Genomic DNA, 13,181 nt, shown 5'->3' with positions numbered 1-13,181 from the left:
CCCTTGCTCACTATTCTTAGAGAGGCACAGCTCCTCCCTACTGATGAGGTCCAACCAGACCGAAACGCGTGTCTGGGGATGCTGTTGGTACTCTTGTTCAGAGGAGTATTGCCTAGCATTTCGGTGCTGGACTGCCCCAGGGCAGGACAAAGACTGATATGTTTTGGATATTTCTTCTCTGTGAAAGATAGTGAGCTAAAGACTCTGGGTAAGTCTCTTGTAACCAGGACTAATGTCTGGCAGAGAGACTCCCAGGACCCCCCTTGTCAATTTGCATATTTAAGTAACTTTGGGTCTCACCCTAAGTTACTAGGGGAATCCAGACGTGGATCCCTTGCTCACTATTCTTAGAGAGGCACAGATCCACCCTACTGATGAGGTCCAACCAGACAGAAACACGTGTCTGGGGATGCTGTTGGTACTCTTGTTCAGAGGAGAATTGCCTAGCATTTCAGTGCTGGACTGCCCCAGGGCAGGACAAAGACTGATATGTTTGGGATATTTCTTCTCTGTGAAAGATAGTGAGCTAAAGACTCTGGGTAAGTCTCTTGTAACCAGGACTAATGTCTGGCAGAAAGACTCCCAGGACCACCCCTTGTTAATTTGGCAATTAGCATTAGTGCCTAGAGTTATGATGACAGTGCCTATAAAATGCTTTAAAATGAGCCGAAACTGTTGGCTACATCAATACCTGTTCTCAGTGGTGTGTAAAGTATTGCAGCAGGCATGGTAATAGGCACATGAGTCACTGTGAGCAATGCTTAGAGAATACATTAACTGCCTCTGGAAATAAAATGCTTCTCACTGCTCGTGAACTGCTATTCAGACAGCTTGAAAGGTGCTGGAGAAATTTTGAGCGAGCACTGACAGGTCCTCCAGTGGAGTGCATTAAATAACATGGACACTAGGTGGCGGTCGTCACCAAGCCTTGATGAAAAGCGCCGCATGCCAACATTCTAAAAAGAGGAAAAGGAACAGTAGCAGAGGAAGGAAGCCCCTGCCCTTGCCCCGGGGTCAGATCACATGAGCCAGCCTCCCCCATACCCCTGCCCTGCATGCTCCCCAGCACAGTGATCCCAGGCTGGGGGTCCTGAATGCCCGTGCTCTGGGCTGAGGAGACCTGCCCACCCTCTCTTCCCTCTCTGCCCTCTCTTCCTGCCCTTCCCTCTCTTCCTGCCCTCCCCTCTCTTCCTGCCCCTCCCTCTCTTCCTGCCCTCCCCTCTCTTCCTGCCCCTCCCCTCTTCCTGCCTGCTGCACCTGTACCCTGCTGCTTCTGCTGTCTGTACCTGACTGTACTTTGCCTGCTCTGCAGCTTGATGAGCTGATCTTCCAGGGACTAGCAAAGTCTCCCCCAGAAAGACTCCCAGGTAAGTCACCCTCTCTCTTAGCAGCTTCAGGGCCACGTGATCTCCAGTGTCTCTCAAATGCCCACTTTCCTGGGGGGCTTATATGCCCTTTACTGACATTAGTCATAGGATGTTGACATGTGTGCAACATGCTGGTACTTGCTACACTGCAGGAGCAGGCGCCTGGAGTTGTAATCGGAATTATAAAGAAGCTACAGCACCCAGGATGGTAGGGGCGGGGCGTGGGGTGTACTGGGGGTTCACCCTCATCATTTGCCTGTGTGGGGGATACCTGGCGGCTTGTGTCACCCCTACTTCCTTAGTGGGCGATGTAAAAGGGGTACTGACTCGTGGGGTCCATTTTCATTTGTCTAGTGCCCCCCACAATCACAGCCCTGCATGATGCAAGGCTCTCCATCTGTTCTCATGAGGCTAACATCCACATGTCTGTGAGACTGGCCCAGCGGAGGGGGGGGGGGTCTAGGAGGGGCTTCTTAGCGGTACCGAACATAGCCCACCGTCCATAGCAGAAAACTAATGTGCATTCAGGGGTGGACTGGCCTACAGGTGTGCATGCAGGGATGGACTGGCCTACAGGTGTGCATGCAGGGGTGGACTGGCCTACAGAGGTGCATGCAGGGGTGGACTGGCCTACAGGTGTGCATGCAGGGGTGGACTAGCCTACAGATGTGCATGCAGGGGTGGACTGACCCCTACAGTTGTGCATTCAGGGGTGGACTGGCCTACAGGTGTGCATGCAGGGGTGGACTAGCCTACATGTGTGAGTGCCGGGATGGGCTGGCCTACAGTTGTGCATGCAGGGATGGACTGGCCTACATGTGTGCATGCAGGGGTGGACTAGTCTACAGGTGTGCGTGCAGGGGTGGACAGGCTACTTACTTATTTCCACATGTTATTATGGAGTAGGTGTTGGGCATTGAATAATATGGGCCCCTTTGAACGAGTTCCAGGCCCTCTTTTGCTTCCCAGTCCACCCCGTGTACATGTTGAAGCATGTGTGTTCGATTTAGAGGATGGACCTTAGAGCTGCTGGGAGTTCTGCACTTGGGGCGTTTAGTATTGATTGCATTAGGGGAGTTCTACAGCACACAGGTAGGAACCAGCAGAGCGCTGTACATGTCGCTGAGGGTAACATATGAGGGGGAGGTACTGTATGTGGCATGGGATGTTCTAGCCATGTGGGTGGGGTGTCATGTGGGAACGCAAGGAGCCTATGTGGCTGCTGTGTCCTCATGATTCTGTGCTTTGTAAATCTTTTATGCTTAATTAAGAAAGATGGCAACTCCTACCTTCACATTTTAAGTCACTAAGCCTGGATGTATGAATGTAATTTATAAAGCGTAAGCCTCGCTGGGCAGAACCAGAGCGCTGTACATAGGGGGCGCCCCAGGGGTTACAGGTAGGGTCCTACACATCGAGCAATGCTTCACCACTGGCCAGATTGGGGTCATGTCCCAAAAAGTACGTGTGTCAAGAGACAGCTACAGACTTTCTTTGCATTTATATTATTCAGTGCAAGGAGAATAGTTACACAAAATCATCACGATACATATATTGTGATTAAATAGATTCTTATTTTATTCATGTTTTTTTCCTTTTTTCCTTTATGTACATCCTCATCTTCATGTGTGTAGAAAAAGTGTAGAAAAGGTGTGACAATCAAGGGTTACCGGTCTAGTGAAACCTTAATACACAAAACATGTTTACAGTAAAATACTAAAGTGACGCAATACTAGTGTATCATCGCAACACACCATACTGTGATCACACACCCAACAATACCTAATCATCCACATCAATCACACACATCCTCATTCACAAACCCAATCATACTGTGCAAAACACCACATCCAGTCTAACTATGAGACTTGTGATGGAGATGTCTATTTCTCATCTAATTATACATCAATTGTTACTTCACACTGGCACATATTGTCAAGTGATTCTGATACGTACAATTCACCACATAAATTCATGTTAGACCAAAAAACAAACAATTAAACTCTTAACGAGGAACTGAAAATTGTAGTTGTGTCGACTCAAGTTTCGGGCCAGGTTGATGATAAAATATTCCAACCGGTGCCGTCATCAGGACATAAGAACAGTCTTCATTTTTGATCACCATGGTGTGTATTCATTTCATTTAATAGAGCCTAAAGGTTGTCTACGTTGTTTAGCTCGTCCGAGCTAAATTGAAACCACGTGACTGTCACTAGGTAAAGGAAAGTGAACTATCGCTGGTTCTCAAACAACGGATGATACCCAACAATGTACGCTCTTGTGCGTCAGATATCTCTGCATTCTTCCTTACTTGCCATACGTGTCTCTGTTATGTCTTGAATTGGGGGTCAGGGCAGTGAAAACGGCACGCATCCCCACATACATTTCCAACGGTCAGTGGGGCAGTTCCCCCGTGAGATCTCTTAATCTAGGTTCGCATGAATCCATCGGTGTCCCTCGCTCGGCAAACTGCCAGTTCTGCGTGCGTAGATTGGGGCGCCAAACCAACCAAAGTAGCAGCTAATTGGGGTCATGGACACACGCTAGTGGGGGCACTGTTCATCCCCTCGGACTGACGCGAGTCCGCGAGTCGGAGACCATTTTTTTGACTTTTATCAAAGGGCACGCCTCCTTATTAGGTCATCGGTATCTGCATCATTTAACACCGGTGTTGGCAGGGTGGTTCCACTGCTGGTGTTGCCAGGGTGATTCCGCTGCTGGTGTTGCCAGGGTGATTCCGCTGCTGGTGTTGCCAGGGCCATTCCTCTGCTGGTGTTGCCAGGGCCATTCCTCTGCTGGTGTCGCCAGGGTCATTCCACTGCTGGTGTTGCCAGGGTGATTCCTCTGCTGGTGTTGCCAGGGTGATTCCTCTGCTGGTGTTGCCAGGGTGATTCCTCTGCTGGTGTTGCCAGGGCCATTCCGCTGCTGGTGTTGCCAGGGCCATTCCTCTGCTGGTGTTGCCAGGGCCATTCCTCGGCTGGTGTCGCCAGGGTCATTCCACTGCTGGTGTTGCCAGGGTGATTCCTCTGCTGGTGTTGCCAGGGTGATTCCTCTGCTGGTGTTGCCAGGGTGATTCCTCTGCTGGTGTTTCTAGGGCCTTTCCACTGCTGGTGTTGCCAGGGTGATTCCGATGCTGGTGTTGCCAGGGTGATTCCGATGCTGGTGTTGCCAGGGCGATTCCGATGCTGGTGTTGCCAGGGCCATTCCAGGGTCATTCCACTGCTGGTGTTGCCAGAGCCATTCCACTGCTGGTGTTGCCAGGGTCATTCCACTGCTGGTGGTGCCAGGGTCACTCCCTTGCTGGTGTTTCCTGGGTAATTCCACTGCTGGTGTTGCCAGGGTCATTCCCCTGCAGGCGTTGCCAGGGTCATTTCACTGCTGGTGTTGCCAGGGCTATTCCACTGCAGGCGTTGCCAGGGCTATTCCACTGCTGGTGTTGCCAGGGCTATTTCACTGCTGGTGTTGCCAGGAATATTTCACTGCAGGTGTTGCCAGGGCTATTCCACTGCAGGTGTTGCCAGGGATATTCCACTGCTGGTGTTGCCAGGGATATTTCACTGCTGGTGTTGCCAGGGATATTTCACTGCTGGTGTTGCCAGGGATATTTTACTGCTGGTGTTGCCAGGGTCATTCCACTGCTGGTGTTGCCAGGGCTATTCCACTGCTGGTGTTGCCAGGGTCATTCCACTGCAGGTGTTGCCAGGGCTATCACACTGCTGGTGTTGCCAGGGTCATTCCACTGCTGGTGTTGCCAGGGTCATTCCACTGCTGGTGTTGCCAGGGTCATTCCACTGCTGGTGTTGTCAGGGCCATTCCTCTGCTGGTGTTGCCAGGGTCATTCCACTGCTGGTGTTGTCAGGGTCATTCCACTGCTGGTGTTGCCAGGGTCATTCCTCTGCTGGTGTTGTCAGGGTCATTCCACTGCTGGTGTTGCCAGGGTCATTCCTCTGCTGGTGTTGCCAGGGTCATTCCTCTGCTGGTGTTGCCAGGGTTATTCCACTGCTGGTGTTGCCAGGGATATTCTACTGCTGTTGTTGCTTGGGCCATTCCTCTGCTGGTGTTGCCAGGGATATTCTACTGCTGGTGTTGCCAGGGTCATTCCACTGCTGGTGTTGCCAGGGTCATCCCTCTGGGTGTGTTGCCAGGGCTATTCCACTGCTGGTGGTGCCAGGGTCATTCCTGTGCTGGTGTATTTTTTATTTATTGGGTATTTATAAAGCACCTATACAGCAAATGGTGTTTCAAGGCGCAACAAGACAAAGGAGGGGGCAGGGGGGAAGGGTGAAGAATAACAAATAACAGCCCTTCTAGGCCTTGTGAAGATTTGGATTGTGTAGGTGAAGTAACAAGAAGTACAAGGCAGTGGTGGGTGGGGGTTTGGGAGAGAGGTGGGTGGAAGTGCCAGTCAGAGTGGAACACGCTAATGTTATTTATTTATTTTAGCATATATAGCAGTGCCTACGACCCTGAGATATCACGGTGCTGGTTACATTAAGTGCAATTGACAAGTTAAGGAAGCATGCTATGGCAGAGCCATGCCCCATGGTACGGGGGGAGGGGCTATACCAATGTGCAGGTACAAATAGGTACAATGCAACATTAGGATGGGTGCACAGAACGGGATAGCCCAACCCATGGGGCGGGGGGCTAAACCAATGTGCAGCTACCAATAGGTAAAATGCAACATTAGGATGGGTGCACAGAATGGGAAAGCCTCACCGATGGAGAGGGGGGGCTCCACCAATATGCAGGTACCAATAGGTAAAATGCAACATTAGGATGGCTGCACAGAATGGGAAAGCCTCACCCATGGTGTGGGGGCTCCACCAATATGCAGGTACCAATAGGTAAAATGCAACATTAAGGATGGGTGCACAGAATGGGAAAGCCTCAACAATGGTGTGAGGGCTCCACCAATATGGAGGTACCAATAGGTAAAATGCAACATTAGGATGGGTGCACAGAACGGGAAAGCCTCAACAATGGTGTGAGGGCGCCACCAATATGCAGGTACCAATAGGTAAAATCCAACATTAGGATGGGTGCACAGAATGGAAAAGCTTCACCAATGGTGTGAGGGCTCCACCAATATGCAGGTACCAATAGGTAAAATGCAACATTTGGATGGGTGCACAGAATGGGAAAGCCTCACCCATGGTGCGGGGGCTCCACCAATGTGCAGGTACCAAAAGGTAAAATGCAATATTAGGATGGGTGCATAGAATGGGAAAGCTTCACCCATGGTGCGGGGGCTCCACCAATGTGCAGGTACCAATAGGTAAAATGCAACATTAGGATGGTTGCACAGAATAGGAAAGCCTCACCCATGGTGCGGGGGCTACACCAATGTGCAGGTACCTATAGGTAAAATGCAACATTAGGATGGGTGCACAGAAAGGGAAAGCCTCACCTATGGTGCGGGGGCTCCACCAATATGCAGGTAACAATAGGTAAAATGCAACATTAGGATGGGTGCACAGAATTGGAAAGCCTCACCCATGGGGCGGAGGGCTCCACCAATATGCAGGTACCAATAGGTAAAATGCAACATTAGGATGGGTGCACAGAATGAGAAAGCCTCACCATGGTGTGGGGGCTCCGCCAATATGCAGGTACCAATAGGTAAAATGCAACATTAGGATGGGTGCACAGAATGGGAAAGCCTCAACAATGGTGCGAGGGCTCCACCAATATGCAGGTAACAATAGGTAAAATGCAACATTAGGATGGGTGCACAGAATGGGAAAGCCTCACCATGGTGTGGGGGCTCCACCAATATGCAGGTACAAATAGGTAAAATGCAACATTAGGATGGGTGCACAGAATGGGAAAGCCTCGAAAATGGTGTAAGTGCTCCACCAATATGCAGGTACCAATAGTTAAAATGCAACATTAGGATGGGTGCACAGAATGGGAAAGCCTCAACAATGGTGTGAGGAGTACACCAATATGCAGGTACCAATAGGTAAAATGCAACATTAGGATGGGTGCACAGAATGGGAAAGCCTCAACAATGGTGTGATGATTACACCAATATGCAGGTACCAATAGGTAAAATGCAACATTAGGATGGGTGCACAGAAAGGGAAAGCCTCACCCATGGTGTGGGGCACCAATATGCAGGTTCCAATAGGTAAAATGCAACATTAGGATGGGTGCACAGAACGGGAAAGCCTCAACAATGGTGCCAATATGCAGGTACCAATAGGTAAAATGCAACATTAGGATTGGTGCACAGAACAGAAAAGCCTCACCAATGGTGCGAAGGCTCCACCAATATGCAGGTACCAATAGGTAAAATGCAACATTGGGATGGGTGCACAGAACGGGAAAGCCTCAAAAATGGTGTAAGGGCTCCACCAATATGCAGGTACCAAAAGGTAAAATGCAACATTAGGATGGGTGCCCAGAACGGGAAAGACTCACCCATGGTGCGGGGGCTCCACCAATATGCAGGTACCAATAGGTAAAATGCAGCATTAGGATGGGTGCACAGAACGGGAAAGCCTCAACAATGGTGCGAGGGCTCCACCAATGTGCAGGTACCAATAGGTAAAATGCAACATTAGGATGGGTGCACAGAACGGGAAAGCCTCAACAATGGTGCGAGGGCTCCACCAATATGCAGGTACCAATAGATAAAATGCAACATTAGGATGGGTGCACAGAATGGGAAAGCCTCACCCATGGTGCGGGGGCTCCACCAATATGCAGGTACCAGTAGGTAAAATGCAACATTAGGATGGGTGCACAGAATGGGAAAGCCTCACCTATGGTGCTGGGGTTGCACCAATATGCAGGTAGCAATAGGTAAAATGCAACATTAGGATGGGTGCACAGAATGGGAAAGCCTCAACAATGGTGCGAGGGCTCCACCAATATGCAGGTAACAATAAGTAAAATGCAACATTAGGATGGGTGCACAGAATGGGAAAGCCTCACACATGGGGCGGAGGGCTCCACCAATATGCAGGTACCAATAGGTAAAATGCAACATTAGGATGGGTGCACAGAATGGGAAAGCCTCAACAATGGTGTGAGGATTACACCAATATGCAGGTACCAATAGGTAAAATGCAACATTAGGATGGGTGCACAGAAAGGGAAAGCCTCACCCATGGTGTGGGGCACCAATATGCAGGTTCCAATAGGTAAAATGCAACATTAGGATGGGTGCACAGAACGGGAAAGCCTCAACAATGGTGTGAGGGCGCCACCAATATGCAGGTACCAATAGGTAAAATGCAACATTAGGATTGGTGCACAGAACAGAAAAGCCTCACCAATGGTGCGAAGGCTCCACCAATATGCAGGTACCAATAGGTAAAATGCAACATTGGGATGGGTGCACAGAACGGGAAAGCCTCAAAAATGGTGCGGGGGCTCCACCAATGTGCAGGTACCAAAAGGTAAAATGCAATATTAGGATGGGTGCATAGAATGGGAAAGCTTCACCCATGGTGCGGGGGCTCCACCAATGTGCAGGTACCAATAGGTAAAATGCAACATTAGGATGGTTGCACAGAATAGGAAAGCCTCACCCATGGTGCGGGGGCTACACCAATGTGCAGGTACCTATAGGTAAAATGCAACATTAGGATGGGTGCACAGAAAGGGAAAGCCTCACCTATGGTGCGGGGGCTCCACCAATATGCAGGTAACAATAGGTAAAATGCAACATTAGGATGGGTGCACAGAATGGGAAAGCCTCACCCATGGGGCGGAGGGCTCCACCAATATGCAGGTACCAATAGGTAAAATGCAACATTAGGATGGGTGCACAGAATTAGAAAGCCTCACCATGGTGTGGGGGCTCCGCCAATATGCAGGTACCAATAGGTAAAATGCAACATTAGGATGGGTGCACAGAATGGGAAAGCCTCAACAATGGTGCGAGGGCTCCACCAATATGCAGGTAACAATAGGTAAAATGCAACATTCGGATGGGTGCACAGAATGGGAAAGCCTCACCATGGTGTGGGGGCTCCACCAATATGCAGGTACAAATAGGTAAAATGCAACATTAGGATGGGTGCACAGAATGGGAAAGCCTCGAAAATGGTGTAAGTGCTCCACCAATATGCAGGTACCAATAGTTAAAACGCAACATTAGGATGGGTGCACAGAATGGGAAAGCCTCAACAATGGTGTGAGGAGTACACCAATATGCAGGTACCAATAGGTAAAATGCAACATTAGGATGGGTGCACAGAATGGGAAAGCCTCAACAATGGTGTGAGGATTACACCAATATGCAGGTACCAATAGGTAAAATGCAACATTAGGATGGGTGCACAGAAAGGGAAAGCCTCACCCATGGTGTGGGGCACCAATATGCAGGTTCCAATAGGTAAAATGCAACATTAGGATGGGTGCACAGAACGGGAAAGCCTCAACAATGGTGCGAGGGCTCCACCAATATGCAGGTACCAATAGGTAAAATGCAACATTAGGATTGGTGCACAGAACAGAAAAGCCTCACCAATGGTGCGAAGGCTCCACCAATATGCAGGTACCAATAGGTAAAATGCAACATTGGGATGGGTGCACAGAACGGGAAAGCCTCAAAAATGGTGTAAGGGCTCCACCAATATGCAGGTACCAAAAGGTAAAATGCAACATTAGGATGGGTGCCCAGAACGGGAAAGACTCACCCATGGTGCGGGGGCTCCACCAATATGCAGGTACCAATAGGTAAAATGCAGCATTAGGATGGGTGCACAGAACGGGAAAGCCTCAACAATGGTGCGAGGGCTCCACCAATGTGCAGGTACCAATAGGTAAAATGCAACATTAGGATGGGTGCACAGAACGGGAAAGCCTCAACAATGGTGCGAGGGCTCCACCAATATGCAGGTACCAATAGATAAAATGCAACATTAGGATGGGTGCACAGAATGGGAAAGCCTCACCCATGGTGCGGGGGCTCCACCAATATGCAGGTACCAGTAGGTAAAATGCAACATTAGGATGGGTGCACAGAATGGGAAAGCCTCACCTATGGTGCTGGGGTTGCACCAATATGCAGGTAGCAATAGGTAAAATGCAACATTAGGATGGGTGCACAGAATGGGAAAGCCTCAACAATGGTGCGAGGGCTCCACCAATATGCAGGTAACAATAAGTAAAATGCAACATTAGGATGGGTGCACAGAATGGGAAAGCCTCACACATGGGGCGGAGGGCTCCACCAATATGCAGGTACCAATAGGTAAAATGCAACATTAGGATGGGTGCACAGAATGGGAAAGCCTCAACAATGGTGCGAGGGCTCCACCAATATGCAGGTAACAATAGGTAAAATGCATCATTATGATGGGTGCACAGAATGGGAAAGCCTCACCATGGTGTGGGGGCTCCACCAATATGCAGGTACAAATAGGTAAAATGCAACATTAGGATGGGTGCACAGAATGGGAAAGCCTCAACAATGGTGCGAGGGCTCCACCAATATGCAGGTACCAATAGTTAAAATGCAACATTAGGTTGGGTGCACAGAATGGGAAAGCCTCAACAATGGTGTGAGGGCTCCACCAATATGCAGGTACTAATAGGTAAAATGCAACATTAGGATGGGTGAACAGAATGGGAAAGCCTGACCCATGGTGCTGGGGTTCCACCAATTTGCAGGTACCAAAAGGTAAAATGCAACATAAGGATGGGTGCCCAGAACGGGAAAGACTCACCCATGGTGCGGGGGCTCCACCAATATGTAGGTACCAATAGGTAAAATGCAACATTAGGATGGGTGCACAGAATGGGAAAGCCTCACCCATGGTGCTGGGGTTCCACCAATATGCAGGTACCAATAGTTAAAATGCAACATTAGGATGGTGCACAGAATGGGAAAGCCTCACCCATGGTTCGGGGGCTCCACCAATATGCAGGTACCAGTAGGTAAAATACAACATTAAAATGGGTGCACAGAATGGGAAAGCCTCACCCATGGGGCGGAGGGCTCCACCAATATGCAGGTACCAATAGGTAAAATGCAACATTAGGATGGGTGCACAGAATGAGAAAGCCTCACCATGGTGTGGGGGCTCCACCAATATGCAGGTACCAATAGGTAAAATGCAACATTAGGATGGGTGCACAGAATGGGAAAGCCTCAACAATGGTGCGAGGGCTCCACCAATATGCAGGTAACAATAGGTAAAATGCAACATTAGGATGGGTGCACAGAATGGGAAAGCCTCACCATGGTGTGGGGGCTCCACCAATATGCAGGTACAAATAGGTAAAATGCAACATTAGGATGGGTGCACAGAATGGGAAAGCCTCGAAAATGGTGTAAGGGCTCCACCAATATGCAGGTACCAATAGTTAAAATGCAACATTAGGATGGGTGCACAGAATGGGAAAGCCTCAACAATGGTGTGAGGATTACACCAATATGCAGGTACCAATAGGTAAAATGCAACATTAGGATGGGTGCACAGAACGGGAAAGCCTTAACAATGGTGCCAGGGCTCCACCAGTATGCAGGTACCAATAGGTAAAATCCAACATTAGGACGGGTGCACAGAATGGGAAAGCCTCACCCATGGTGCGGGGGCTCCACCAATGTGCAGGTACCAATAGGTAAAATGCAACATTAGGATGGGTGCACAGAAAGGGAAAGCCTCACCCATGGTGTGGGGCACCAATATGCAGGTTCCAATAGGTAAAATGCAACATTAGGATGGGTGCACAGAACGGGAAAGCCTCAACAATGGTGCGAGGGCTCCACTAATATGCAGGTACCAATAGGTAAAATGCAACATTAGGATTGGTGCACAGAACAGAAAAGCCTCACCAATGGTGCGAAGGCTCCACCAATATGCAGGTACCAATAGGTAAAATGCAACATTGGGATGGGTGCACAGAACGGGAAAGCCTCAAAAATGGTGTAAGGGCTCCACCAATATGCAGGTACCAAAAGGTAAAATGCAACATTAGGATGGGTGCCCAGAACGGGAAAGACTCACCCATGGTGCGGGGGCTCCACCAATATGCAGGTACCAATAGGTAAAATGCAGCATTAGGATGGGTGCACAGAACGGGAAAGCCTCAACAATGGTGCGAGGGCTCCACCAATGTGCAGGTACCAATAGGTAAAATGCAACATTAGGATGGGTGCACAGAACGGGAAAGCCTCAACAATGGTGCGAGGGCTCCACCAATATGCAAGTACCAATAGTTAAAATGCAACATTAGGATGGGTGCACAGAACGGGAAAGCCTCACCCATGGTGCGGGGGCTCCACCAATATGCAGGTACCAGTAGGTAAAATGCAACATTAGGATGGGTGCACAGAATGGGAAAGCCTCACCCATGGTGCTGGGGTTGCACCAATATGCAGGTACCAATAGGTAAAATGCAACATTAGGATGGGTGCACAGAATGGGAAAGCCTCAACAATGGTGCGAGGGCTCCACCAATATGCAGGTAACAATAAGTAAAATGCAACATTAGGATGGGTGCACAGAATGGGAAAGCCTCACACATGGGGCGGAGGGCTCCACCAATATGCAGGTACCAATAGGTAAAATGCAACATTAGGATGGGTGCACAGAATGGGAAAGCCTCAACAATGGTGCGAGGGCTCCACCAATATGCAGGTAACAATAGGTAAAATGCATCATTATGATGGGTGCACAGAATGGGAAAGCCTCACCATGGTGTGGGGGCTCCACCAATATGCAGGTACAAATAGGTAAAATGCAACATTAGGATGGGTGCACAGAATGGGAAAGCCTCAACAATGGTGCGAGGGCTCCACCAATATGCAGGTACCAATAGTTAAAATGCAACATTAGGATGGGTGCACAG

The 13,181-nt window shown here is 49.3% G+C and overlaps 1 pseudogene; it reads left to right on the top strand.

The window, feature by feature from the left end:
• The first annotated feature begins 966 nt into the window (after positions 1-966).
• Positions 967-13,181, top strand: part of LOC138480722 (zinc finger protein 845-like) — a 145,795-nt pseudogene continuing 133,580 nt past the window's right edge.

Source organism: Ambystoma mexicanum, chromosome 5p (genome assembly GCF_040938575.1).
Source record: "Ambystoma mexicanum isolate Mex_15411 chromosome 5p, UKY_AmexF1_1, whole genome shotgun sequence".
NCBI lineage: Eukaryota > Metazoa > Chordata > Amphibia > Caudata > Ambystomatidae > Ambystoma > Ambystoma mexicanum.
The sequence above is the reverse complement of the archived record's forward strand: the minus strand, read 5'-3'. Positions and strand labels throughout refer to the sequence as shown.